We start from the raw sequence: 27,555 nt of genomic DNA on the forward strand, positions 1-27,555 counted from the left end.
TGGTTATGAATAATTTTTTCTCTAATGTCTAAAATTTTATTTGTAAAGAAATCCATGAAGTCACTACTAGTTAAAGTGAAAGGAATACTCGGCTCTACAGAGCTCTGACTCTGTCAGCCTGGCTACAGTGCTGAAAAGAAACCTGGGGTTGTTCTTATTTTCTTCAATTAATGATGAATAGTAAGATGTCCTAGCTTTACGGAGGGCTTTTTTTATAGAGCAACAAACTCTTTTTCCAGGCTAAATGAGCATCTTCTAATTTAGTGAGACGCCATTCCCTCTCCAGCTTTCGGGTTATCTGCTTTAAGCTGTGCGTTTGTTAATTATACCACGGAGTCAGGCACTTCTGATTTGAAGCTTTCCTTTTCAGAGGAGCCACAGTATCCAAAGTTATACGCAGTGAGGATGTAAAACTATTGACGAGATAATCGACCTCACTGGGAGCAGAGTTTAGGTAGCTGCTCTGCACTGTGTTGGCACTGAAGAGCATAACAATGAAGGAATTAGATCCTTAAACTTAGTTACAGCACTTTCAGAAAGACTTCTACTGTAATAAAACTTATTCCCCCCTGCTGTGTAATCCATTAAAGTAAATGTAAATGTTACTAAGAAATGATCAGACAGGAGGGGGCTTTCAGGGAATACTGTTAAGTCTTCAGTTTCTATGCCATATGTTAGGACAAGATCCAGAGTATGATTAAAGTGGTGAGTGGGCTCCTTTACATTTTGAGAGAATCCAATTGAATCTAACAATAGATTAAATGCAGTGTTGAGGCTGTCATTCTCAGCATCTACATGGATGTTAAAATCACCCACTATAATTATTTATCTGAACTGAGCACTAAATCAGATAAAAAGTCTGAGAAATCAGACAGAAACTCTGAATAGGGACCAGGTGGACGATAGATAATAACAAATAAAACAGGTTTTTGATTTTCCCAATTAGGATGGACAAGACTAAGAGTCAGGCTTTCAAAAGAATGAAAACTTTGTCTGGGTCTTTGATTAATTAATAAACTGGAATTGAAGATTGCAGCTAATCCTCCTCCTCGACCTGTGCTTCGAGCATTCTGACAGTTACTGTGACTCGGAGGTGTTGATTCATTTAAACTAACATATTCATCCTGCTGTAACCAGGTTTCTGTAAGGCAGAATAAATCAATACGTTGATCAATTATTAAATCATTTACTAATAGGGACTTGGAAGAGAGAGACCTAATGTTTAACAATCCACATTTAATTGTTTTATTTTTTGGTGCAGTTGATGAAGCTGTATTATTTATTGTTTTTGAATTTTTATGCTTAAATAGCTTTTTGGTGATTTTAGCTTTGGTTTTTGGTGGTCTGGGAGCAGGCACCGACTCTATGGGGATGGGGGTTTGGGGGGATGGCAGGAGGAGAGAAGCTGCAGAGAGGCGTGTAAGACTGCAACTCTGCTTCCTGGTCTCAACCCTGGGTAGTCAGTTTTTAGGAGGGTTAATAAATTTGGCCAGATTTCTAGAAATGAGAGCTGCTCCATCCAAAGTGGGATGGATGCTGTCTCTCCTAACAAGACCAGGTTTTCCCCAGAAACTTTGCCAATTATCTATGAAGCCCACGTCGTTTTTTGGACACCACTCAGACAGCCAGCGATTCAAGGAGAACATGCGGCTAAACATGTCGCTCCTGGTCTGATTGGGGAGTGGCCCAGAGAAAACTACAGAGTCCGACATCGTTTTTGCAAAGTTACACAGCGAGTCAATATTAATTTTAGTGTCGTCCGATTGGCGTAACCGGGTGTCATTACTGCCGACGTGAATAACGATCTTACCAAATCTACGATTAGCCTTAGCCAGCAGTTTCAAATTTTCATGAATGTCACCTGCTCTGGCCCCTGGAAGACATTTGACTATGGTCGCCGGTGTCTCTAGCTTCACGTTTCTCAAAACAGAGTCGCCAATAACCAGAGTTTGTTCCTCGGCGGGTGTGTCGCCGAGTGGAGAAAAACGGTTAGAGACGTGAACAGGTTGGTGGTGTACCCGGGGCTTCTGCTTAGGACTACGCTTCCTCCTCACTGTCACCCAGCCGGCCTGTTTTCCCTGCTGCTCGGGATCTGCTGGGGGGGAGCTAACGGCGGCTAACCTACCATGGTCCGCACCCGGTACAGGGGCCTGGCTAGATGTAGGATTTCCAGGGTGCGGAGCCGAGTCTCCAATTCAGAAAGCCTGGCCTCCAGAGCTACAAACAGACTACATTTATTACAAGTACCGTTACTGCTAAAGGAGGCCGAGGAGTAACTAAACATGTGACACCCAGAGCAGGAAAGTGCAGGAGAGACAGGAGAAGAAGCCATGCTGGTAGTGAGTCGGCTAAGGGCTAAGCTACTAGCTGAGCTAAGCTAGCGAATTTCTAAAAACAAATAAAGTGAGTAATGTGAATACAGGTGATTCAGCAAAGAGTATGCTATTTAAAGTAGGTGAAGATTACACTAAAATATGTTATTATCCAGATAAATCGAGTTATACAGATATAACAGCTAACAGACAGCAAAACACTGTGCTCCGAAACAGGAACAGGAAGTGATACAATACCGCAGTGAGAGCCAACACCAAGTGACAGCGCCACCAGGGATGTTTGATTCCATTATTTACACAGTATTCTCTGAACAATTCAGATTTGAACTGCGGACCATTATCTGATTTAATGGAAACTGGTAACCCATGCCTACTGAAGATACTGTCAATAGAGTCAATGACCTTTTCTGCTGTTGTTGACGTCATCACATCATAGTCATAGTAGAGACTATAATAATCTACTAGCACAAGTATAGAATGGTTTGAAAGTAATGGTCCCAGTCTGTCTACCGCGACATCTTGCCAAGGTCCATCCGGTAAAAGGGTACTTCTCAGGGGTTCTGGTGGATCAGGTCTGGCTACGATTTGACAACCATGACATGCTTTACAGTGTTTCTCTGCAGCTTTGTCCATGCCAGGCCACCAGACTTTAGTTCTGAGACGTTGTTTGGTTCCAACTACTCCTAAATGTCCTTCATGAGCTAAGAGGAGTTTTCGAGCTCTGAGCTTCTCTGGCAACACAATACGTGTTCCTCTTAAGACTACGTAACTCGTCCCACACAGTTCGTTTGCGATAGGTGCATACGTTTTGCATTTTTCAAAATGTCCATTTTCAATTGCTTTCCGCACCTCTATTAGCTCTAAATCAGTGGCGGAAGCTTCCTCAACCTCTCTCATGGTTGCACTTACTGCAATAAATCTCACGTACTCCTCTGACTCATGTCTATGTGTCTCCTTTGGTGACTCGTCAGACAGTAGTCTTGATAGTGAGTCAGCATTGTCTCAGCAATCTGAGAACCCACCTCTCTATTCCTGCACATGGTTTAGACCTCTGACAGTATATGACCTCCAATGGCTTATGGTCTGTGACTAGGTCAGACTTCCTGCCATATACAAATGGGTGTAATCTCTCGCATGCCCACACCAGAGCTAGAGCTTCTTTTTCTGTTTGTGAGTAACTGCGTTCGCAGTCTGTTAAGCTATGACTCACATAGCAGATTGGTACATCTTCCCCTTTCTGCTCCTGTATTAGCACTGCACCCAAGCCTACTGGGCTGGCATCTGCTATAATTTTGGTTGGGGCTTCTTTGTCATAGTAAGCTAAAGTACCTGCTCTGGCTAGCTCAGCCTTTAAAGCTTTGAATGCTTTCTTTTGCTCCAACCTAAATGTAAATGTAGTCTCTTTTCGGGTTAAACGTCTTAGCAAACTGTGGTATAAACCTGCTGCTAAAGCCTACCAATCCTAGGAAACTTCTCACTTCTGCCGCTCTCTGGCTTCCATCACAGCTCTCACTCTTTCTTCTGTTGGTCCTATGCCACTTTCTGTCAGCAGTATCCCCATGAAAACAAGTCTGTTCATGTTGAACTGGCACTTTTCTGGGTTTAATGTCAATCCACATTCAGAGAGTCTCTTCATAACAGCACGCAGGCGCATGTCATGTGTTTCTTGGTCTGGCACGTGTATGATTACGTCATCTGAGATGTTCTCAACTCCCTCAGTGCCTGCTAGTGCATTAGCGATCTCGTGTTGATATTGCTCGCTAGCTGATGAGACACCAAAGATCAGTCTTTTGTATCGTAAACTCCATTGTGCACTGCAAATGTTGTGATCTCCCTGGATTCTGGTGTCAGCTCCAGCTGATGGTATCCCCACTTGAGATCTAATTTGCTGAAGATTACAGAGCCGTTTAGTCCTTGGAGTATCTCATCCACTGTAGGAATGGGGTATCTTTCTCTGACTATGGCCTCATTTGCTTTTCTCATGTCTAAGCACATCCTTATGTCTTTGTCGTTTTTCTTTGGTAATATCACAACAGGATTTACCCAAGGTGTAGGTCCTTCTACACGTTCCACAATGACCATGTTAATCAGTTCATTTATCTTTTTCTCAACAGCTTCTCTTAAATGGTACGGTATGCGTCTCAATGGCTGTGCCACCGGGTTCACCTCTGGGTCAATGTACAGGCTAATCTGTTTAGTGTTCAGCTTTCCTACTCCTTTGGACACACTTGGGTATTGCTCTTGAAGAGTGTGTTTCAGATCTGTGACCACTGACACATTTTCCCCTATTTTCAGTACCCCTAGCTTTACAGCAGTCTTTTTCCCCAGAAGCGGTTCACCATTGCCTCTTATGACAATAAACTCGGCCTCCTCTGTCCTATTCCCTATCTTAATTTCACATTTGAATGCACCTTTAACAGATAATGACTGTGTTGAGGAATATGCATACAAGTTCTTCTGTTCTTTGGGTATGTATGAATAAAATTTTATCTTTTCAGCTTTCAGTTTTTCCCATACATTTTCCCCCATTACATTGCTTGTAGCGCCCGAGTCAATTAACATTTTCAACTTGACCCCCCCACAAAAAATGTTAGTTTCTCTGGTACCTCATCGTCTTTCACAATAAATGCATACTCATCTTGTTCGTGCACATTCACATTTTGCTTTTTATGCCCTTTTGTACGACACATTTTGGAAAAATGGTCCTTACCACCACACTTGTGACATGTCTGTCCTCGTTGCTGGGCATTTGGTATCTTTACCCATGTGGTCAGTGAATCCACACCTGTAGCACTGTCTGTCTCTTTTATTATCTTCTTTCACTTTTTCTTTCGGTTTGGGACACTTTCCTTTCTTTGTCGTGGAAATCCGGCTGACCGTGTCCCCTTCTTTCTTCTCCCCGGTGACGCTCATTGCTGCCAGCTGTTCCTCCACTCGTTCACATTGCGTGGCCACCACCAGTGTGCGAGCCAATGTTAAACCTGGACCATGCTCGAGTAATTTTCTCCGCACGTATTCATTAGTACATTTACCCAGGATGGCGTCTTTGATTTGGCTATCATTATCTCCCTGAAAGTCACAGTCTTTTGCAGCCTGTCTTAAACGGGTACAGAATTGTTGCACAGTCTCACCTTGTTTCTGGGACAACTTGTGAAAGGTCTGGCGTGCATATGCCGCATTTACTTGGGGAACAAAATATGTGTTGAGTGCTGTCACTGCTGCCGCATAATCCTTTGCCTCACCCGTCCGCGGTAAGGTAGAGAAAATATCCTGCACGTCTTGTCCGGCGAAGTGCAGTAGAAGAGCACGTCTCCGCTGCTTAATTGCATCTGTGGTATCACCAGTCAAAATAAGTCCTTTTCCATCTGCATACAACTCAAAAGACGTCAACCACCGTCAGAGGTGGGAAGTAACGAAGTACTAATACTTCGTTACTGAACTTAAGTAGATTTTTTAGGTATCTGTACTTTACTTGAGTATTTATTTTTCTGAGTACTTTTTACTTTTACTCCCTACATTTTTACACAAGTATCTGTACTTTCTACTTCTTACATTTTCAAACAGACTCGTTACTTTTTAACACGTCATGGAGAAGTTTGCGTTTCCGGTCAGTGCGCCGTCAGTCATCAAGCGATCTGAGCCTAAACGGAGGAATATTAACATATAAGAGACAATTGTACTGGCGTATCCTCCATCACCGGGGCTTATCGGGTACAAAGGGATTAAATACACAAACTCATATAATTAATGTATCATTTATAGCGCTATAATCAGGGGTTACAGCGGGCCGGACCGAGTCCGTAAGTTGTGCTCGCTTAGCTAGCGCTACTGAAGAGGAGTGAGCATGAAGGGAGTAACGTGTGGCAGGTAAATGCAACGTTTTTAAATGCTCAACAAATATCAGCAAACACACTAAGTGTGTGCAGTTTGTTACACTGCTAGCTAAAAGAAGAGCTGCTGTATTTCAGGGAGAGCAAAGAGAGAGAAGTTCACTCAGAGATGGAGAAAGAGGACAGGAGAGGAAGAAGAGAGGCTAGAATTAAAGGTAAGGACTGGAAAATAAACTGAAGTATGCTGACTTTGTGTTATTCAAAGATTGTATGAAAATACTGCAGTTTAGTGTGTAATAAACAGGTTATCTTGTTGTACTGTATTTACAGTAAAGCTCTGTGTTCGTGCACAGTGTTTGTGTTCATGGTCAGAGTTACAGGTTACATCAGTGCAGCAGAGATGAGTTTGAATCAAAGCTGCTGATGCTGAGATTCATTCACTGAGTCCAACATTTCTACAGCCTGTATGCTGTCAGTGTAGGGGATGGAGATCAGCTCAGAGAGCTGTGAAATACTGGGTTACATCTTTGTGAGTTCAGTTCATCCACACAGAGCAGTAAACCTCAGCGCAGCAGCAGCAGGTCAGCTGATCACAGCCTGCACACCAACATCATTTACTGCAGCTCACAATAGAAAGCTGTGATTCTTCTCCCCATGCAGAGCCACTACAGCTGATCTTAGGATTCCTCCAGCTTCTGAATCCCACTGTAACCCCTGAGTATCCTCATGTTGGTGTTTAGGTGGAGGCACAGTCACCCTCTACCATGGAGGACACGGAGACTAGAGCTGTGTTTAAATTCCCTTTAACAGTTTGTGATTCAAGCTGAGTACATTCATTAGAATTAAAATTTAGATTGGAATAACGTCTGTGTTCTCATGTATTATTTTATATTATTACAATAATATATAATAAGGTTCAGTTTGTTTTACACAAAAATAGCAGGTAGAAACGTCCTCCAAAGAGCTACTTTTACTTTTCTACTTTGAGTAAATTTCAGAGCCTGTACTTTTTTACTTTTACTTAAGTAAAGAAGTTGAACCAGTACTTCGACTTTTACCAAAGTATTTTTTAACACAAGTACTTGTACTTCTACTTAAGTACAGAATGTCAGAACTTTTGCCACCTCTGACCACCGTGTCCATCTCGGTCCGAGTGTGGCTGGATCCGTGTAGCAGCTGAACGGTTGAATCCCTGACTTTTCCATGTTAGCTTAAACTATTTTGCTAACACACCGTGTCGCCGCTGATGTTCTTGCTGTATAAAGCGTTAATTATGGTCCTTTGCTGTCCTCCTCGCCATTGTTGTGTGCCTGCCTTATTACTGACTTAGGCAGGACACTCTGAATTGAATCGCCACATAAAGCGCTGTCTTTCCTTTGCTTTATTGAACAGTGTCCACCATCACACTTTTCTGTCTCCACCCCCAGCGTATAAGCTCTCCCACCTCACGCCTTACGTAGATACATAGTGAGTTTCAATACACAACAGTACGCGGTACCGGACCGTACCGGCTTTACTTTCATAAGAGCACATAACACCTATATGCCAAACACATCAAGGTACATGTATGTGTACTACCCAAAAGAAAAATGGTGATTGTTGTGACTGTGTTGATGTCAAATGACTGAAGGAGTGATGGAGGAATTACACGTGGAGGCAGAAACGATCTAAACATGGTGTATTGTTTAGTGACTGTGTTCAGACAAACAAGGTAGACGAGAAAGAAAAAAGATTAACTAAACTAACTATAAGCCAGTACACCAGATATGAAGTGCCACACTGAACTCCTTAAGAGCATCTATCCCATAGTCGGTAAAAGATGGGCGAAGCTGTCATATTTGTAAAGTCTTGTTTTGAAGCTTTAAGTTGAAAATTTTTTGCCATTGTTTTCTTTGTGTTCTGAAACCAACTGCATGTTCACTGGTTAATGAACATTAACCAGTGAACAAGTCTGAAAAAAATATTCCTTTTTGAAACTTAGAATGACCAAAATTTACAAAACAGTTATGTATATATGACATAATATGACTATACAAATTATAGTACAGTATTACTGTATTTCTGAAATGCTAAAAACACTTAACTCCAACCCCTAAAATCAAATCCACAGAAGCCTAAACAAACTTCTCGAATCACACACTCGTTTGCCCAAAACGTGAACACAGTTCAGGCACTTAGCTTCATCTGGTGCAACTCAATCACTTTTTTTTGCACAACACTAAACACACTTCACACGTGTTGCAAAACCTTAAACACAGTCACAGTCACTGAACACATTGTTGCAACACTGTCCCAGAATCGCAGCAGAATGCGAACACAACTCACACAGCTGTCAGCTGTTACACACAGTAACACACATTTGTCCAATGATGTGAGCAGGATAAAAGTCAGTTTAGTGCGCAGGTCGCACATGTGCATCTACCATGGACAGACACATACAGAGAGGCAGAGGAGGAAGAGAGCGTGTCAGAAGTGGAAGACAATGAGGACAAGGAAGAGGACGACTGAGAAAACAAACCATGTCTTTGTCCACAGGATGACACTGAGGGAAGCAGAACAAAGGGTCCTCTTGGGGGGTCCTCTACCATCATGCTAACCTGGAGCCATACAACACTGGACATCTCCTCACGTTCCCGGGTGGTCTACAGGATTGCATGGCTGCGCATGAACAGCTGGATCAGCAGTTTGTCCTGTATACATCATCATTTCTAAATTCAAATGGTTTGTTAATTATTTTTTAGTTATGAAGAATTGTGGGATGTTTGGGCTAAACACTGAGAAAAGAAGTAGAAATATCCATCTTCAAAAGGAGGATGAGCTTTGAGATCATTTTACTTGTTGGACAAGAAGTGTTTCTGAGAGTCGATGAATGATTTGTTTTACAGTATTTCTGAACTGCTAACTCACATTTCCCGAGTCCACCAGCCATTTTCCTAAAACCTTAAACACAAATCTAAAAACTCCAATACTTTACCATCAAAATCAAATAATCACTGCAAAAAACAGTGATCTGTGTGCAAAACCAAACACTGTGGTCAAGTCACACACAGCAAGTAATAAATCTCTTCACAAAGACCATCTGTTACACATTACATCAGATAATTTAAGACACAGCAGCCGGGGCATGTAGTCACCAGACCATGTTTATTCCAAGTGTGAACACAAAACACTGCCATAGTCAGAGTGACATGACAGTGCTGAATGTAGACAAAGAAATAAAAAATAAACTGATGAAAAGCTCATCACTGTATGACACACATTCAGTCTGAACCATCATGGGTCTGTGTGAGGCCAGAGGACCTCATCCACATGTGGCTAAAAGCTGGGCTGTCTGTGACACAGACACACAAACAGTGACCCACACAATCATTCAGCACTCTGAATGGATTTTTCTTTTTTACATTAATGAGCTCTCTTCTAATGAAAATTTAATCGTTTTCTACTTTGAAGCTTTTAATATTCTATTATATTCATTCTTCCTAAAACTTTCTGCAGTTTCTGTGTATTTCAGCAGTTTCAACAGGTTTCCCAAATATTTAAACAATTCAACTCGAACCATTCAGCTGACAGTATTTACTCTTCTGGAAATGCATTTTCTAGATTGCTGTTATAATTGTAAAACAAAATTCTTGAATCCAGTCCAGAAGCCTGTGTCTGGATCTGTGCCACTCAGAAGTTCATCTATCTGGTCTCTTAATTGTTTTTCATGTGTTTCCTGTAGAGATTTCTTTGCCTCTTCATTTTCTGCTTCATTCATTTCCTTTTCCTGATTTTTTAGTAACTTGATGATTTTAGTCAGAGTGCCACTTCTCTTGGCCAATTTTTTCACAACATCACTGATTTCTTTCTTTAGTTCTTCTTCTTTGTGTGCTTTCAGGGCCTTTAACAGGTCATACTCCTTATCTTTGTCTTTCAGTTCTTCCTCATGCTTTTGCTTCAGAGATGAAAACTCCTGTTTTTTTTGTTCTTTAAATTCATTGAGCTCTTCAGCTTGCTCTCTGGCTCTCTCTTCATATGTTTTCTCCAGATTCTTTTGCTCCAGTTCTTTTCGTTCTTTCTCCACATTCTCTGTCCTGATCCGATCCTCTTCCTTTCTGTTGTTTTCATAATTTTCTTTTTCCTTCTTGTACTTTTCTTCAAGTTCTTTCAGTCTTTTTTCCTCTTCATGTCGTCTCTGTTCATCTTCTTGCGTTCGTTTCTCCTGCTCTTCTCTTCGTTCTTTCTCCCAGGCTTCTTGTTTTCTTCTCATCTCTTCTCTGCTCTCTTCCAGCTTTTTGTCCACACTTTTCTTTTCCTCTTTTTCTGACTGAATTTGTTTGTCCAACGTTTCAAGTTGCATTTTGAAATTCTGAAGAGCTGCTTCTTCCATTTCTTCCCGTTTCCTGTTCTCTTTTTCTCTCATTTCCTGTTCTTTCTTTCTCTCTTCACGCTCCTTATTCAGATATTCTTCCATCTCCTTGAGTTTCTGGTCTCTTTCCTGCTGTATTTTCTCTTTCATTTCTTTCAGTCTTTTTTCCTGCTCCCGTCGTCTCTCTTCATCCTCTCGCATTCGTTTCTCCTGCTCTTCTCTTCGTTCTTTCTCCCAGGCTTCTTGTTTTCTTCTCATTTCTTTTCTGCTCTCTTCCAGCTTTTTGCCAATACGTTCTTTTTGTTTGTCCAACATTTCAAATCCCCACGGTCGCATGGGACGCGGTCGCCAGTGATCCCTGAAAAATTGTACTTTCTGACAATTTTTGGTGACTGATTTTTGACTTGATTTAGCTTCAAACTCATCTCTTCCTAAAATGGTGTTTCCTGTAGAGCTCTTTCCACTGCCAGTCTTCCCAATAAGTACAATCCTGAGAGGCTCTGGGCTCTGCTGCTCTTCATCAGTTGCAGCTATAATAGAGTTAAGACAGATGTTTTAAATGAACTTTTAACTGCCTCAGTTAGTGGCTCATAGACAAGAACTGTTCTAAAGCATTCATTAGGTCCTGCAGAAGACAGCTTAAGAAACAACACCAAAATCCTGGAGAAAGACTAACATTCCTTATAGTAAACTGTCAAGGCAAAAATGTAGTCGTGAAAGTACTTACAAGTGTTTTTGTTCTTTTTCAGTTTCTCGTGTGCATCCCTTCGGATTTGTTGCTCTTGTTTTATGACTCTTTCCATTTGAGCATGCAAGAATGTTCCAGTTGTATAGCAGGGTGGATTATCATTGGACTGTTTAATTTTGTCCACAGTCTCCAACAGCTCTGCAATCTGCTGTTTGCCTCTGATGTTGAGAACAGCAGATCTTCCTCCACAGCTTTGATGGAGCTCCTGGATGTTCTTGTTTTCCTTTACAAAGTTCATAACAGCTGGATCTGTAGGATCTGACTCCACAGTGAACAGAATCACAGTGAAGTCATTGACTCGAGAGCTGAAAGTGTTCTGGATGGTCTCTAACTCTCCTTTGTCTTCATCAGTGAGGGGAGCCACAGGTATGACCAGGATGAAGGCGTGGACACCCTCAGGATCACAGAGGGAGATACACCTGAGTGATTCCTCCATCACTGTCTCCTGAGTTTTTCCATACAAGGCAGGCAGCTCCACCATTGAAACCCAGCGTCCACAGACCTCTCCCTGATGTTTAACACACTCTGAGCTGGAGACTGAATGAAGCTCAGTCTGACCTAAAATGGCCTTGACTGTTGAAGTCTTCCCTGCTCCTCTCCTCCCACACAGAACCAGGTTTAAAGATGGTTTGCATTCAGGCGCAGGCATTACTGTCATGGTTAAACCAGGATCCACACCCTCTAATCCATCATAGGACACATGCTCTCCATTTTTCTCTGTTGCAATTTGACCCAAGCGTGTTAGCAGCTCTGGAAGCTCTAGTTTCTTGTGCCACAAGTATCTGTATCGACACATTCTGATCATGTCTGTTAAAGGTGGATGTTGCATGTATTTTTCAATGAATCCTGATTTCTCCTCTCTGGGTATTGATATCAGTATCAGGGAATGACCAAACGATCGATCACTGTAAGATTCAAGAACTCTGCAGAGTCTCAGTTTGTGCTCCTCAGTGAAGTCTTCAGGCTGCAGAACCAGCAGGAACACATGAGGTCCAGGAGCAGAGAGCCTCGCACACTGTTTTATAAACTCTGTGAGTTTCTGTTGGGTGGAGCTGAGAGACGGCAGCTGTGGGGTGTTTATGACAGTTATGTCTTTGTCTTTGATTCGTGTTCTGGCTGTCAGACAGTGTTTAGGTGCTTCACTGAACACAGTCTCTCCCACTATGAGGTTCCCCACTTCTTTCCTCTCAGTCCAGCTGCTCCCCAGAAGAACAACCCTCAGCTCAGACACTGGAGGACACAGATTAAAAACAGCTGACCATTACTTCTGCTTTAGCCATCATCTGATCTGATTTTAACAGCATGTAGCTCCAATACGATCAAATAGGGTTACATCCCATTCAGAAAGGCTTTAGATCACCAATGAAAATGAAAATGGATGAAATAATCTACATATTTTAAAACTATCAGAGTTATCTTTTCAGTGGGTTTTTGCTGAGCGATATAACAGGATAACACGGTCCAGTTTCACTCACTGTCTGGTGGCAAGAATGAAAAGCTGTTGCTGCGTCTCCTTTTCAGGGGAGGTTCATCATCTGTCACAATAAACACACAGAAATGTACATAACAGTCATTTAAAAACTCACATATCAATACTTTTTTATTTTAAAGGATTGACCTACTGTAATCTGTTACTGAAGTGATAATAAATACCCCTTTATGCTGTATCAGGTGTGCTTCATAGAGGATGCAGTGTGTGCTAAACCAAATCACTTATTAATTTAAAAATAGTCTTTAATAGATATGCTCACTACAAAAACAATTCAGACTCTCAGGTCATTCTGTGAAGGAGCAGCTGCATTATTTTGCAAATGTTTAAAAGCATTTTTTGTTTCTTTAATGCTAATCAGAACATCAGCAGTGAGATATATGAGGCAGTGTTTTACTGAGAATAATAAAATCTGACTTGACTCACCAGATGCTGCAGTCGCCATAATGTTACTCAGCTGGAAACGTCAGAATTTAACTGGAGACAAACTGCAGCCAGATCATAAAGGAGAAGAGAATAAGATGCAGAGAGTAAAATCTCAGCAAAGCTCACTTTGCTCATCAGCACGCTGTCAGAAAAGAGCTGATAAGAAAAGAGGTGATGGTCGGGGCAGTTAGTCTGCAGCTTTGTTGAGTTTCAGTGCAGTATTTCAGAACAGGGTCCTGATCACAGCTGAACCTGTAAAATACATAAAGCATAATAATACATACAGCTGAAGACTTCAGTGGTTACATACAAGTGAAAAGAAATCATCTGAATTTTCTCCGTTTAATTAAATTCTCAGTTTACACATTTTTCTCAAAGTTCTGAAACTTTACTGATTTGAATACAGTAAATAATATAATAATATAATTTTCTTTCCACTTCACAATTGTATACCACTTTGTGTTTGTCTTTCACATTAAATTCCAGTGAAATATATTAATGTTTGTGGTTGTAATGTGACAAAATATGGAAAGTTCAAGGGGTATGAATACTTTTGCAAGCCACTGTATGTTTATTAATATGCTTAAATATAAAAATATATTTAAAAAATTGTGAAGACAGAGAGAGAGAGAGAGAGAGAGAGAGAGAGACCACCTGTCATAAAACCAAGAAAAGACAAAAATTTCATAAATCTGTCAAAAATGTGTTCAAAACTAAAAGTTACTTATTTATTTATTTGGCAAATAACAAACTGAAATCAAGTTTTTGTATCCAAATTTTGAATTCAGTGAGAGTCAGAAGTTAATGAAGCATAATATTCAACCACTAAATCTGTTTTTTCTGTTCACAAATGCAAGTAAATAATTTGCTATTTTAATCAAAAAAGAATTTTTTTTTTTTTTTTATTTGGAAATTCATGGATAACAACAATAATGGATTTTTATAGCATTAAAAATATCATTTCATTAAAGAGCTTGTGCTTCGATTAGAGCAGCTAAACCAAACCTTTCAGTGGGTGATGGTCAAATAAATGTGTGAAGCAGTGTGAGTTCATAAAGCTTTTAATAATGAATGAAATGATGCCTCACAGGTAAACTCTCATAGACTTTCACTTTTGTCAAAATTATATTCACATCTTTTTGGCCTCTAGAGTTTATGTGTAGATTAATATTTTGTGTAAATCTTTGTCCTTTACAATCATTACTGAGATATTATGCAGGTCACATGTTGTCACTCAGTTAAACACAGTCACAGGTGTTTTTTTTTTTTTTTACAGATTCAGATGAGAGGAAGAATACGCCACAGCGGGGCCGGCGGTAGCCTAGGACAAAGGTGGGCTCAGCCCACCCAAATCTGATTCTTGCCCACCCAATCAAAACCTCCCATACCGCCTGCGGGCAGCGAAAGGTCCTCCCATCAAGCTACGCCTACAATAGTTTTTATTTTCCACACTTTGACTTTCTCACACTCTGATTCAGGGCTGCACCATCTCGTTTCGTGCTTTTCCTTAATCTGGGTCACACTCTAGTTTCCATGTTAATATTTTTGATTCTTTTTACCATGAGCATGTATCGCGTCTATCAGTAAGTCTAGCCCTGGAGTACGCCCAACAGCTGTCGCTGCTGTCCGTGGTGAAATATCGCCCCCTGAGCGGATTACGTGCTCCATTTATACCTGTCAAGTATCCCGATTTGGCCGGGAAATTCCCGTATTTTTATTTTCCCGTATTTTTCCCGTATTTTCAGTTTTCAATTTTCATTTTTTTAAAGCATTCATGTGCCGCTCCAAACAGAATTCTGTCACTAGCCTCGGAAGAACTGCCACCTGCAGTAGTCTGGGTGGCAGTTCTCGCGAGGTTAGATCCGACAGCAGGAACAAACCTGGAACAACAAATCAGAGATGGATTGGTTTAACGAGAGCGAAGGCAGTCCTGCCAAAAAAGTTAAGCCTTCGTGTAAATACTGTGAAAAATGGGACAGGGAATTTACTTTCCTAAAGAGGAGCATGATGGGGCATAACTACTCATTCTGTAAGATTTGTAACTGTGATTTTAGTGTCTCTCATGGGGGAACGAACGATGTCCGTCAGCACGAAAAATCCGCCAAGCACAAACGCGGGCTAAAGGCACAGAAATATGCCCAGGAGATGTCACCAGTTCTCTTTGGTGTTTTCATTTAGGCCGTGCTATAGGAATCGCATACGTAGGAATGTCCACAGCATTTCTAGGCAAAGCATTAAAGTTATGAAGTTATTTAATAAAGTTCATTTGAAGTTCTTTTTTTTATATTCATTTGTAGTTCTAAACATATTTGGGGTGTTTTTTCTTCACTTTTTGCCTTTCCAAAGATGTTTTCTTCTCTCCTACAGCCTCGATTGCAACTGCAAATGACCAATTATGCAAATTAGGCGATGGCGTCATATACGGGAAATTTCCCGTATTTTTAAATACAAAACTTGACAGGTATGGCTCCGTCTCCTCCTCTGTCCGATCAGCAGACAATCTGCTGTCTAGTTTCTCTGCATGTAATAGCACAAGCACCCCTGATGCTAGTCCCACTCTAGCCACATCCCCAGACCCAAAGCAGGTCCTTCCTCTGGCCGTTTCAGCGCCAGGTCCTAGTACCTGAATAGCCTGTGCCCACACAGCCAGTGCTAGCTAACTACCCACAAACGTGCCTTCGCCAATACGTTCCGCTCATTCAACCCGGCGTGGTACCGCACTAGACCTTGGCTGGAATACTCTGTGGCTCGGGACGCATGTTTCTGCTTCCCGAATGAATTTGAGTTCATTCGGGAAGCTTTGCCCAAAAAGTTTGCCCAAAAAAACAGAAGATTGATTCTGTAGTTTTTCACATTTTGCATTTTTTGCAATTGCTGTTCTCTTTCTGCTGTACTGTTGTATAATAAAAAACAAAAATAATTTAAAAAAATATGTATAGTCCAGCCACAGAAGGTCACAAATCTGTGTACTTTCTGTGATGTCCCAAGCCCAGATAAATGGAGAGGGTATAGGTATATCTTTGTGTCTAGGGCTGTATTCAACCCGCAAAAAACAAACGTAATATAGCCTAATATTTTGTGTCTACGTTTATACTTGCCCACCTACATTTTCAGTCTGCCCACCCAGCTACAGTGGGCTAGAACCGGGCCTGTGCCACAGATTATTTTTCTGAACCATCCAGATACAATAAACATATTAATAAACCCGACCTTTGACCTGCAGTTCAGTTTATCTTTATTACAATACTGATTTGAATGTTTGATTAAAATTTGTTAATAATTTATCAAATACTGAGACAGTCGCACAGTCCGGGCCTACAATCCTCTGACAGATGAGCAATGATCAGTAATATGAGGGCTGGTGCCTTGCTCCAAGGTGCTGGGGCAGCAGCTTTGGGGGAAGAGTGGATTGTTTTTCACCTTCCCACCGAGATTTAAACTTTCTTTTACATTTTTTGTTACAGAAAATGAGATAAAATGTTTATCAGCTGGTCTTGATAACAGCGACTCTTTAGACTGTGAGTCCATTTTTATTGAAACTGATAAAGAAAACTTCTCTCCAGCTTTATTGCACTTAAGTTTGTTTAAGTTTAAATCTATTTTCTGCTACAATCAAACAAATATTCAGTGATAAAATTGTTTTATTTTTCAGTGATTTGTAGCAGTGTTAAAAACAAATGTGTTGCCAAGTTGGCGCACAAACAACGCACACACTGAAAGACTTTTGTGTTTTTTGATGAATAGAAACCAAAAGAAAGAAGATTTCATATCTTTGTAACTTTGATCTGACTTAATCCATAAATTACATGATCAGGGAGCTTTTATTAGCACTGATATGATGTACAGCTGTTTTGCTCAGCTTGAGATGATAAAATGTTTTTTTGGCCCAAAGGCGCAGACACAAGAATCAATTTACAGACTCAAACCTTTGGAGATTTCATGTGAAATCAGTCCAAACTCTGTCTGAAGCTTTGACTCTGTGTCGTGATGTTTTATTTTTCTAACATATTGAAATGTTGCTCGTACCTGAGTCTGTAGCTTCTTTCGTGAACAGTCAGATCCTGAAAGATTCTCCTGCAGGTTCTTCTCAGTTTTTTTCTGACACACCTGTGACTGGAAAAAGGCAGTTATTAGAATAATGTTATGATATAATCATACTTTAATAATTCAAAGTAGCACCAGAAACAGGATCTCTTTACACTTGGAGGACTTTAAAAGTATTGATTACCTTTGAGCTCATTTTTCACACTTTGTGGTGTTTCTCTCTGAGCAGCAGTTTTCTGTACGGTCGACATCTTTCAAACGACTGCAGGTACGAGCGTAGCACTGAGCGCGAACGTTTCACGTAACAAAGAGCAAACATTACAGACAGAAGCACGACTGCTGCATCGCTCACACTTCAGCTGCATCTGTTCCTGTCCTCTGTGAGAATACGCGGTGTTTCTCTTTCTTTTCAGTGATTTTTGGTTGAATCGACTCACCTCAGATCGTTACTTCATCATTTTAAGTCCATGTTTAGAAAGTAGACTTCAGAGATCAGTGACTCACTGAGAGCAGAGTTCATGCACAGAGGAGACTGGAGGTGTGTCAGGTGAAAATGAGGAACCTGATTGGACAGAATCACTGTGACTTTGACCCAAACCACACAAGGTAGAGACAGGTGCTCCTCTCCGGTGTCTGCATTCTTCTGCAACCTTAGACGACCTTTAATCAACCAGAACCAAAACTATACAAAGTCAATACAAACCGTAGAAGTCTTATGAATTTTTATGTATTTATTTATAACAGACAGATGGGTCATTTTAAAAGTCACTAATCAACTATTTAACTATACATAGAACTATTTACATGTTGATCTTTCAAGGACTGAACCTGCAGTGCTTGTTGAGAATATTTCTGCTTCTTCCTACATCAAGTCATTTATAAATATTTAAATCATTGAATTAAAAAGCTTTTTTTAATTAAACAAAATAGTTAATTCTATGTTGCTTTATCACAGAGGGTAACAGTTAAAACACGAGATTCATTTGGTTGATAATTTTTTATTCTCAATTTACAGAAAGTCTCCACATGCTGAATTTTACACGAGAAGTGTGTAAAAGAGAAACGAGAAGTTTTTCTCTGAAAGGTAAAAATAACATAAACTGCATAATGCCAAAAATTATTTAGTATTAAATTATATAAGTTATAATTATGAAGAAATATGAAGCAATAATCCCACAAAGTTATATTGATTTATGCTGTGAAGTCTTCCTGAAGAGTTTTGCCTTCAGATTTTTTTATTATCCATCAGCAATAAATCTGACCTTTGACCTGCACTTTGACTTAGCTTACATCTCTGAAGGAGATGGTGTTTCTGTCTGAAACTTTATACTGAGGCTACAAAATAAATTCAGAGCAAATGATCAAAGGAACAGTTTGAAAATGTTTCATCACTTGTGTATTTTTGTTAAATGCTGGAAATTGTAGAATCTTTTCCTTAAAATATAAGGCAACATAATTACAATATAATAGAGGCAACTGTTTGTTGTGATTTGGCGCTATATAAATAAAATTGAATTGAATTGAATTGAATTGAATTGAATTGAATTGAATTGAATTGAGTTGAATTGAATTGAATTGAATTGAATTGAATTGAACTGAAATCCATCGTTCTGCATTCAGTCACATTATGTTCTCCTGCGGTCCTGACAAATCGCAGCCATAATTCCTACAAATATTAGTTGCATTCATTTGATATTTTAATGAAATGCATGTTGTTTTGGCCCATTTGTAGAAACTGATATTCTTCTTTTTGCTGCTAACTTCCACTTTTGCTGCTAAATCTTGCTACTATTGTAGACTTTTGGAGAAATCCTCTGAAGTCGCCGTGCTTTGTGTACATGCAGCACTCGTACTGCATCCCTTACTACTGTCCGGCATCCCCTGGAGCTCCTACATTTTTTTTTTTGCGACTCTTGACAGCGAGTTTTCTTACACAAAATTTGGTAACAGGGAAAGAACAAGATCACAGATACAAGCGGAAGTTAACTTCCTCCGATGGTGGCTGGCCTCCTGTCTCTTAGAGACTGGGTGAGGAGTGCAGTCATTGGGATCAGAGTAGAGCTGCTGCTCCGTGAAAGGAGCCGGCATTTGATTTGGATGCCTCCTGGGTGAGGTGCTGCTGGGAAGAGAGACCCATGATGCGCCAACACGTACCTTTCGGCTGGCCCTGGAACTACTCAGTGTTCCCCCAGATGAGCTGGAGCTGTTTGGGCTGCTGCCCCCTCACTCATTCATGGATAAGTGGAAGAAAATAATTGTGTCTTGTGTAATGTGTATTATTTTAAACATGAAATATTCATGAATTATGTTAGTCTTCTGGCTGTATTTTTACAGTCCTTTTCTGTGGAAAATCATGGATTTCCTTAGAAAACATGAAAACAAATCATGTTTATTCACAGGTCATTTAGACATGTTAATTCACGGTCTGTATTTGTGATTATACTGATATTTCACTATTTTAAAACAATAGGAAAATTCTGTAAATATTTATAGAATTCTGTTAAATCCAAGTTTTTTGTTTTTTTTTACAGTGCAGCCTGTGCTATATTAACATTAGTTTTTTACCTTTTGACCTTCTTCCACACGAGGCTTTAAAAACTAAAACCAAATTATCCGTCTGTCCCTGAATGTGTCTGCAGGTCAGTCCCAGGATCAGTCCAGGAGCTGCTGCCTCATTACTGTAGCTGCACAATACAAACCTCCTCCATCTTTGCAAACACCTCCTTCCTTCAATTTTTACCTTTTCCACAGTTTCTTCTAAACTGAGTCATTTTACACTGAAATGCAAATTTCAGGCCACAACAGACTGAATTAGAATGAAAAAGAGCTGAAGCTGTTGTATTCATAAAATGAAGGAAATGATCATGAAGAAATATAAAATACATTTATAAGTTATTTATAAGGAAATTCTTCAGCAAAACATTTTGAAAATGTTTTGCTAGAAAAAAAAGAATCAAATCTTTTTTTCCAGCTCACTTTAAGATGATGTATTTGCTGTTCATGGCTGTTCTTCAAATGCTCCAAACCTGTTATTAATTCTTCTTTTTTTTTTTTCAGTTTCATCTTCAGAGTTTCTCTCTTCACTCATTCTTTGTTGCATTTCATTTTTCTCCTGGTGATCTTTTGGTTTTCTTATTCCGCTCATTCCCATCTGCAGATCTTCTTTCCCGTCTTTTTTGCTGGGAGCTTTTTGTTTCTGTTGGATTTCTGTTTCCTGCTGCTGTTTCAGAGCTCGGAGGTCCTCTGCATGTTTTTCTATGAATGATTCAAAATCTTTGGTGTATTTTTCTCCAAACTCATTGAGCTCTTCAGCTTGCTTTCTGGCTTTATTTTTATATTCCTTTTTCATGTTCTTTACTTCTTGCTGATGTCTTTTCTCTAATTCTGTTCTCTCCTTCTCCTCTTGTTTTCGTTTGACTCGATCTTCTTCTTTTCTTTTGATTTCAGATTTTGTTCGTTCCTTTTCATATGTTTCTTGAAGCTTTTTAAGTTTTCTCTCCTCTTCCTGACGTCTTTGTTCATCTTCTTGATTTCGCTTCTTCCACCACGTCTTTCTTTCCTTGTTCCAGGCAGCTTGTTTCTTTCTCAGTGCTTCTCGGCTCTGTTCCAGCTCTCTGTCAATTGTTTGATTTTTCAAATATTCTGAATGAATTTTTTCCTCCAGAGCTTCCCGTTCTTGTTCCCACTGCTGCTGCTGACGTTCTTCCTGCTCTCTCCTCGTCCTGTCTTCGTCTTCTCTGCGTTTCTCTTCTTTCTTTCTGTGCTCTCGCTCTTTTTTAATGATTTCTTCCATTTCTTCAAGTTGTTTTACTCTCTGCTTCTTCTCCTGTTCAGTCTTCTCTCGCTCTTTCTCTATTCTTCTTTTCATTGTTTCCATTTCTTGCTTATGTTTTCTTTGAAGCTCCTCCTCCTTCCTCTTCATCTCTTCTTCCTTCTCCTTCAGGATCTTCTCCACTTGCTTCTGTATCGCCTCCTCAGCTTCCTGGAACATCTCGCTGGTGTAGCAGCTGCCTCCATTTTCCTTCACTATCTCATCCGCCTTTCTCAGCAGCTCTCTGACTTGTGTGCGATCTGTCTGATTGTTATTATTGAAGACCTGATATCTCCCTCCACAATCATGTATCAGCTTCTTTACAAAGTCATCACAGTCTTCTATGTAACTTTCAGCTGATTCCATTTTTAGATCATCTCCTCTGGTGAATAAAATGATGATGAAATCTTCAGATCTTTTGCCAAAGTATTTCTTGATCAGATCTACAGCCTCCTTCTCCTCCTGTGTAAAGCGACCGATCGACAGCACCAGTAAGATCACGTGAGGTCCAGGAGACAACAAGCTGATGCATTTCAGAAGTTCATGCTGAAAACTTTGATTGGTCAGAGTGGTATCAAACAGACCGGGGGTGTCGACCACAACAACAGGACGTCCCTCGACCTCTCCTGCTGCTTCTCACAAAACTTTGTTATCGACTTTGTGCTGGCTTTAGATTTAAAATGTTCTTCACCCAGAATGGTGTTTCCACTTGCACTCTTGCCATTTCCAGTCTTTCCAATCAGCACCATCCTGAGAGGCTCTCTGCTCTGATTTTTATCACCTCCCACATCACTCCTCTGTTTCACAGCCTGCAGTTCAGCTGAAAGCTTTGTCACTTTCTCCATCTGTGCCTTGGTGAATATCTTCATCGTGAAGCATCCAGGTCCTTCAGCTCTCAGATTTTCAACATTTTCTAGCAGCTCTGGGATCTGCTGTTTGTCCTTGATGTTGAGAATAACAGATCTTCCTCCACAGCTCTCACAGAGCTCCTGGATGTTCTTGTTTTCCTTTACAAAGTTCATAACAGCTGGATCTGTAGGATCTGACTCCACAGTGAACAGAATCATGGTGAAGTCATTGACTCGAGAGCAGAAAGTGTTCTGGATGGTCTCTAACTCTCCTTTGTCTTCATCAGTGAGGGGAGCCACAGGTATGACCAGGATGAAGGCATGGACACCCTCAGGATCACAGAGGGAGATACACCTGAGTGATTCCTCCATCAATGCCTCCTGAGGTTTTCCATACAAGGCTGGAAGCTCCACCAGGGAAACCCAGCGTCCACACACCTCTCCCTGATGTTTAACACACTCTGAGCTGGAGACTGAATGAAGCTCAGTCTGACCTAAAATGGCCTTGACTGCTGAAGTCTTCCCTGCTCCTCTCCTCCCACACAGAACCAGGTTTAAAGATGGTTTGATGTTCTCACTCACAGACGTTAGTGTCATTGCTGAACCTGAATCCTCATCCTTCAATCCATCACATCTCAGATGCTCTCCATTGTTCTCGCTTAATATTTGACCCAAGCGTTTTAACAGCTCTGAATGATCGAGGTTCTTCTGACACAAAAATCTGTCTTTACATTTTTCCATCAAGTCTTTTAAAGGTGGATGTTGCTCGTATTTTCCCCTGAAACCTGAACTCTCTGCTCTGGGTATTGATATCAGTATCAGTGAATGATCAAACGATCGATCACTGTAAGATTCAAGGACTCTGCAGAGCCTCAGTTTGTGCTCCTCAGTGAAGTCTTCAGGCTGCAGAACCAGCAGGAACACATGAGGTCCAGGAGCAGAGAGCCTCGCACACTGTTTTATAAACTCTGTGAGTTTCTGTTGGGAGACATTCAGATGAGGCAAATATGGGGTGTTGATGACGACTATGTCTTTGTCCTTCAGCTTTCCCCTCACTCTGTGTGGGTGTCTTGTTGCTTTGTCGAACACGGTCTCTCCCAGTATGAAGTTCCCAAAGTTTCTCCTCTCAGTCCAGCTGTTTCCCAGCAGAACAACCCTGAGCTCAGAAACTGGAAAACACGGATTTAGACAAAAAAAACTGAACACACACTTGCATTGATTCATTCTCAGTTTTTATTCTAGTTTGAATTTAACTCCGTTAACTTTGATAGGCAGATCAGTTCTGTAGTGAAAGCCATTTTTTTCCAGTTGAGATTGTTGGCTCAAGTGAAGCGTTATTTTTCTTATAATGACTCTGAAAGAGTCATACATACTTTTATCATGTCAAGACTGGATTACTGTAATTCTTTGTATGTTGGTTTACCGCAGTCATTTCTCCGTCAGCTTCAGCTGGTCCAGAATGCTGCTGCTCGACTTTTAACAGGGACGAGGAAACGTGAGCATATTACTCCAGTTTTAGTTTCACTTCATTGGCTTCCTCTCAATTTTAGGATCAATCAAGATTTTATTGATTGTTTTTAAGATTTTAAACAGGATAGCCCCTCTGTATTTGTGTAATCTTATTCATGTCCATACTTTTTTCCCTTTCAGTCATTGTGCCGAGCCTCTGGAATGTCCTACCATTCCATATTAGAACTGCTCGGACTGTTTCTACATTTAAGTCATTGCTCAAGACCCACTTCTTCTCTCTGGCTTTTAATTCAAGCTGATCATGACATTTTGTATTTATTAAGTTATTATATTTTGTTTGGATCTTTGTTTGTTGTTTTTCTTTTATGAATGGCCTTTTATTATTTGGTTGCCTGTGAAGCACTTTGGTCCACTCAGGTTGTTTAAATGTGCTATATAAATAAATTTGACGTTGACATTGACATTAATATTTTACAGTCTTACAACTTCAACCAGTTAAATCCTTTAAACTGAGTTGATCATTAACTGCAGGATAAAGTTCAGTTTGACTCACTGTGTGATGGAAGGACCCCCAACCTGCTGCTGCGCCTCCTTTTCAGGGGAGGCTGATCATCTGTGATGATGGAGACACAAATACACACGATTCACGATTTACTGACTCACACGCAGCTGCAACTTGCCAATTTATTAGGTGTATTTAACTAAATCTGTCTTAGTCTACAGTGCCAGTTAAACTGGATTCATGGTGTCTCAACTCCAGTGCTGCTTTTAAACTACACTGTATGAGGCCTTTTTCTTATATTACTTCATAGTTTGTTGCTGCCTGCTTCTGCATCTTTGAGAAAGAACACAGGAAAAAAATTTGCAATAATATTTCAGAGTCAACTCAAAACAGAAAATCTGCATTTGTGCAGATCTTAAAATCAAAATCCCAGCTGGTGGAGCAAAGAAAATATTTTGAAGTGTGTAAACAGGATATGGATTAAGCTTTAAAATGTGTGCCATATGTGAAGAATTGGAGAGCATTGTGTCTTATGATGTATGGAGTCTGGATCAGCACTGCAGTGGTTTATCTGTGAAGTCGGGAGATTACTTTGTAAATTTAGATCTCTGCTTTCACTTTTTAATCATCAGAAAAAAAAAAATCCTATTAATATAATGTGCAAACTGAGAGAAGAAACAGCCTTTTATTCAGAGTAATAAAATCTGACTGGACCCACCTGATGATGCGGTTGCCATAGCGTCACTTTGCTGGAAACACGAGAATTTAACTGGAGACAAAAAGCAGCCAGAGCAGAATCAGAGAAAACCCTATACAGAGATTATTTAGAAAAATCCACATTTAAACTATTTAATTGCTCATATTCTTGCTTTTTTTTTTTAGATTTCTCTTTAGTGTGTCAGAGAACGCGACTGAAGACAAATGAAACTTCCCAGGTTTCCAGAAAGTTGCTAGCTCCTGGATGCTTTTTGGTGCTGGTGGAATTGGTACATAAACCTTCACATCAGGGTGGAGATTAATGTATACTGAGTAACTAGGACTGGGGAGAATGTGCTCTGTAGCAGTATATTTTTCTCATGGGTTTTGGCCTTAAAAGGGGTCGTGGTGCATGTATGTGGTGAGGCATGACTGGTATGAAGGGCAAAAACTGCAAAGTTGAACTTGGATAGAGTTGTAAATGGACGAGTTCTTACACAGTGCTTTTCTACTCTGTCTGAGCACTCAAAGCACTTATACAACACATTTACCCATTCACTTCCATGATTAACTAAGCTAAGTGCTTACTGTCTAACATACACACACATTCATACTCCAACACTTGCGTCAGAGAGCAACTTGGGGTTCAGTATCTTGCCCAAGGGTACTTTGGTATGCAGCCCAGAGCAGCCAGGAATCGAACCGTTGACCTTCCGATCAGTAGGAGACCTGCTCTACCTCCTGAGCCACAGCCACCCGATATGTTGTGAAGAATGTAACTTGGTAGTCTGGTCTGTGAGTTTGGTGTGGACCCCATTAAATGTGCTTTGAATTGGTGTGAGCTTTGTTGTAGCTTTGTTCCAGCTTTGTTGGCCTCTTGGTTAGTGTGGATGTGTTTTGTTTGGAGGCACCTTTTGGTTTGCTATTGTGGTTGATCATACTTTAATTTCAGTTTTGGTTGTTGGTGGCTGGAGTTTTGGCAAAGCAGTGTGGTGTGATTGTAGCTGCAGGCTGTGTGGTGTTGACACCTGGAGTCAGATCTGGTGTTCAGTTAGGCAACACTTTGCTTCTCACTCGCTGCTCTGAGATTTCTGGATTTTCTTTGAACCTATTTGCAAAAACAGATTTGCTAGTGGGGCAGATGCACAATTCAGTATACCAGTCATGCATCTTTAAGAAGAACCAGTTTGGCCATACCCGCTAATCATCTACTTAACTCCCCATTTAAGATGTTGCTGGTTAGGGGAATTGGATTTGGTAAAGGGAGGGGTGGGTGTCAGCTTGTTTGATTGGCCAGGTTGTGTTGTAGCCATTTTAATAAATGGGGTGTTTCAATGTTACCTTCTGTTATTGATTTGATTTTAGATTAATTTCTAAGGTCAAGCTGGAACCGATTTTTTAGAGTGACAGTGTGGCGATCCTCCCACTGTCAGGAAAGTTCAGGCCTGGCCTGTTTCTGATAATTGGCTGGCGTGGGAGGATCATTAACTAATGCAGCTCACCCGTTTCTTCCAAGCTATAAAACATGGCCCAGCTGAACCGCTCAGTCTCTCTCTTCCACTCTACATTTCACGGTGATTGGCTCTTGGTCAAGCTGTGTTTAATAATGGCCTTTTATTCAAGTAAGCCTCTTGTGTGGACTCCCTCCTTGTCATCTTCTGTGAGCCAGTTTGTGACAGCACATGTTGTATGAACTCACAGACTGAGAACTGACACACAGTTTAAAATAAAGGGTTGCAGTGGATCCATGAATGAATGTAGTCACTGTGTTTATCAATTGCGGACTTTTTGTCTTCTATAGACTTTAGGCATTGAAGCAGTGTGTATATTTTTGCTCATATTATAATAATAATAATAATAATAATAATAATAATAATAATAATAATAATAATGCACTGACCTGTCCTCCAAAGATGCTTCAGTATGTTTATGCAATAACATGTTTGAGCAGCTACAAGAATTTAAATTTCTGTTGAGTTTCCTAAACTTAAAAAGTTATTTTTCCAAAGTTGTGATTTTTGCCTAAACACAAATGCTGTTTGTGTCCAAATCAGATCAAACTTATACAATATCACTGATGTATCTTTGTGACAACATTGCAAACCAATAACAATCATTAATTAAATTCAAGTCAATTTTATTAATATAGAAAATATTAATCAGATCAATAAATGTGTTAAATTTAAAAGGCTTTTCAGTGATCATTAGATGCAAGTGAGAAGGAAGAATTCTTGTGCAGAGCAGGACTGATAAATAAATAGTCTTATTATATTTTTTCAATCATATGCAGCAGTGATCCACCCAGCCTAGAAAATACATGATCAGGTAACTTTGGCTCAGACATCAGTCACTCAGAAATGCTGCTCTTACCTCAGGTTGGTGCTTTTTCTTTTTGATGGCTCAGTCTGTCTCAGTGGTTTTTTATCTGGCTTTTTATTTTTTATCAGTGTTGAGCTCTGTCTGAACATATATTTGTCTTTCTTCATTTATCTTTGGGTCGAGTCTACTCACCTGAAGCTGTTACTGCTTCATTTTAGCTCGCCATTTAGAAAGTGGACTCAGAGATCAGTGACCCACTGAGAGCAGAGTTCATGCAGGGAGGAGACAGAAGGTGTGTCAGGCCAAAATGAGGAACCTGATAACTGTGACTTTGACCATACCAGGCGCAGTTTAATATATATATATATATATATATATATATATATATATATATATATATATATATATATATATAATATAGAAGCAGTTGAATTTGAATCTAGTCTTTAAAGTTTGAATCTAGTCTTTGATGGAAACTAATGAAATATTGTGTTCTAGTTAACAGAAGTGCTTTTCTGCATTTGTTCAACTGACAAAAAAAACATTTATAAAAATCTGTCACGATCCTTCGACTCTCCGTCTGTGACACTGCAGCTGTTAATCTGTGTCTGTGTTGATTTTTTTCAGATTTATGCTATTAAAAAACAACCAAGCAGAAAAGGTGAAGTGTCAAAATAAAATAGAAACAGGG

The 27,555-nt window shown here is 40.1% G+C and overlaps 2 pseudogenes; both read right to left on the reverse strand.

Moving 5' to 3' along the window:
- Window positions 1-4,115: 4,115 nt before the first annotated feature.
- Window positions 4,116-17,231, reverse strand: LOC115775875 (GTPase IMAP family member 8-like; annotated as a pseudogene).
- A 2,985-nt stretch (window positions 17,232-20,216) lies between these two features.
- LOC115775876 (GTPase IMAP family member 8-like) lies at window positions 20,217-24,586 on the reverse strand (annotated as a pseudogene).
- Between the last annotated feature and the right edge of the window lie 2,969 nt (window positions 24,587-27,555).

Source organism: Archocentrus centrarchus, unplaced genomic scaffold, assembly GCF_007364275.1.
Source record: "Archocentrus centrarchus isolate MPI-CPG fArcCen1 unplaced genomic scaffold, fArcCen1 scaffold_26_ctg1, whole genome shotgun sequence".
Lineage (NCBI taxonomy): Eukaryota > Metazoa > Chordata > Actinopteri > Cichliformes > Cichlidae > Archocentrus > Archocentrus centrarchus.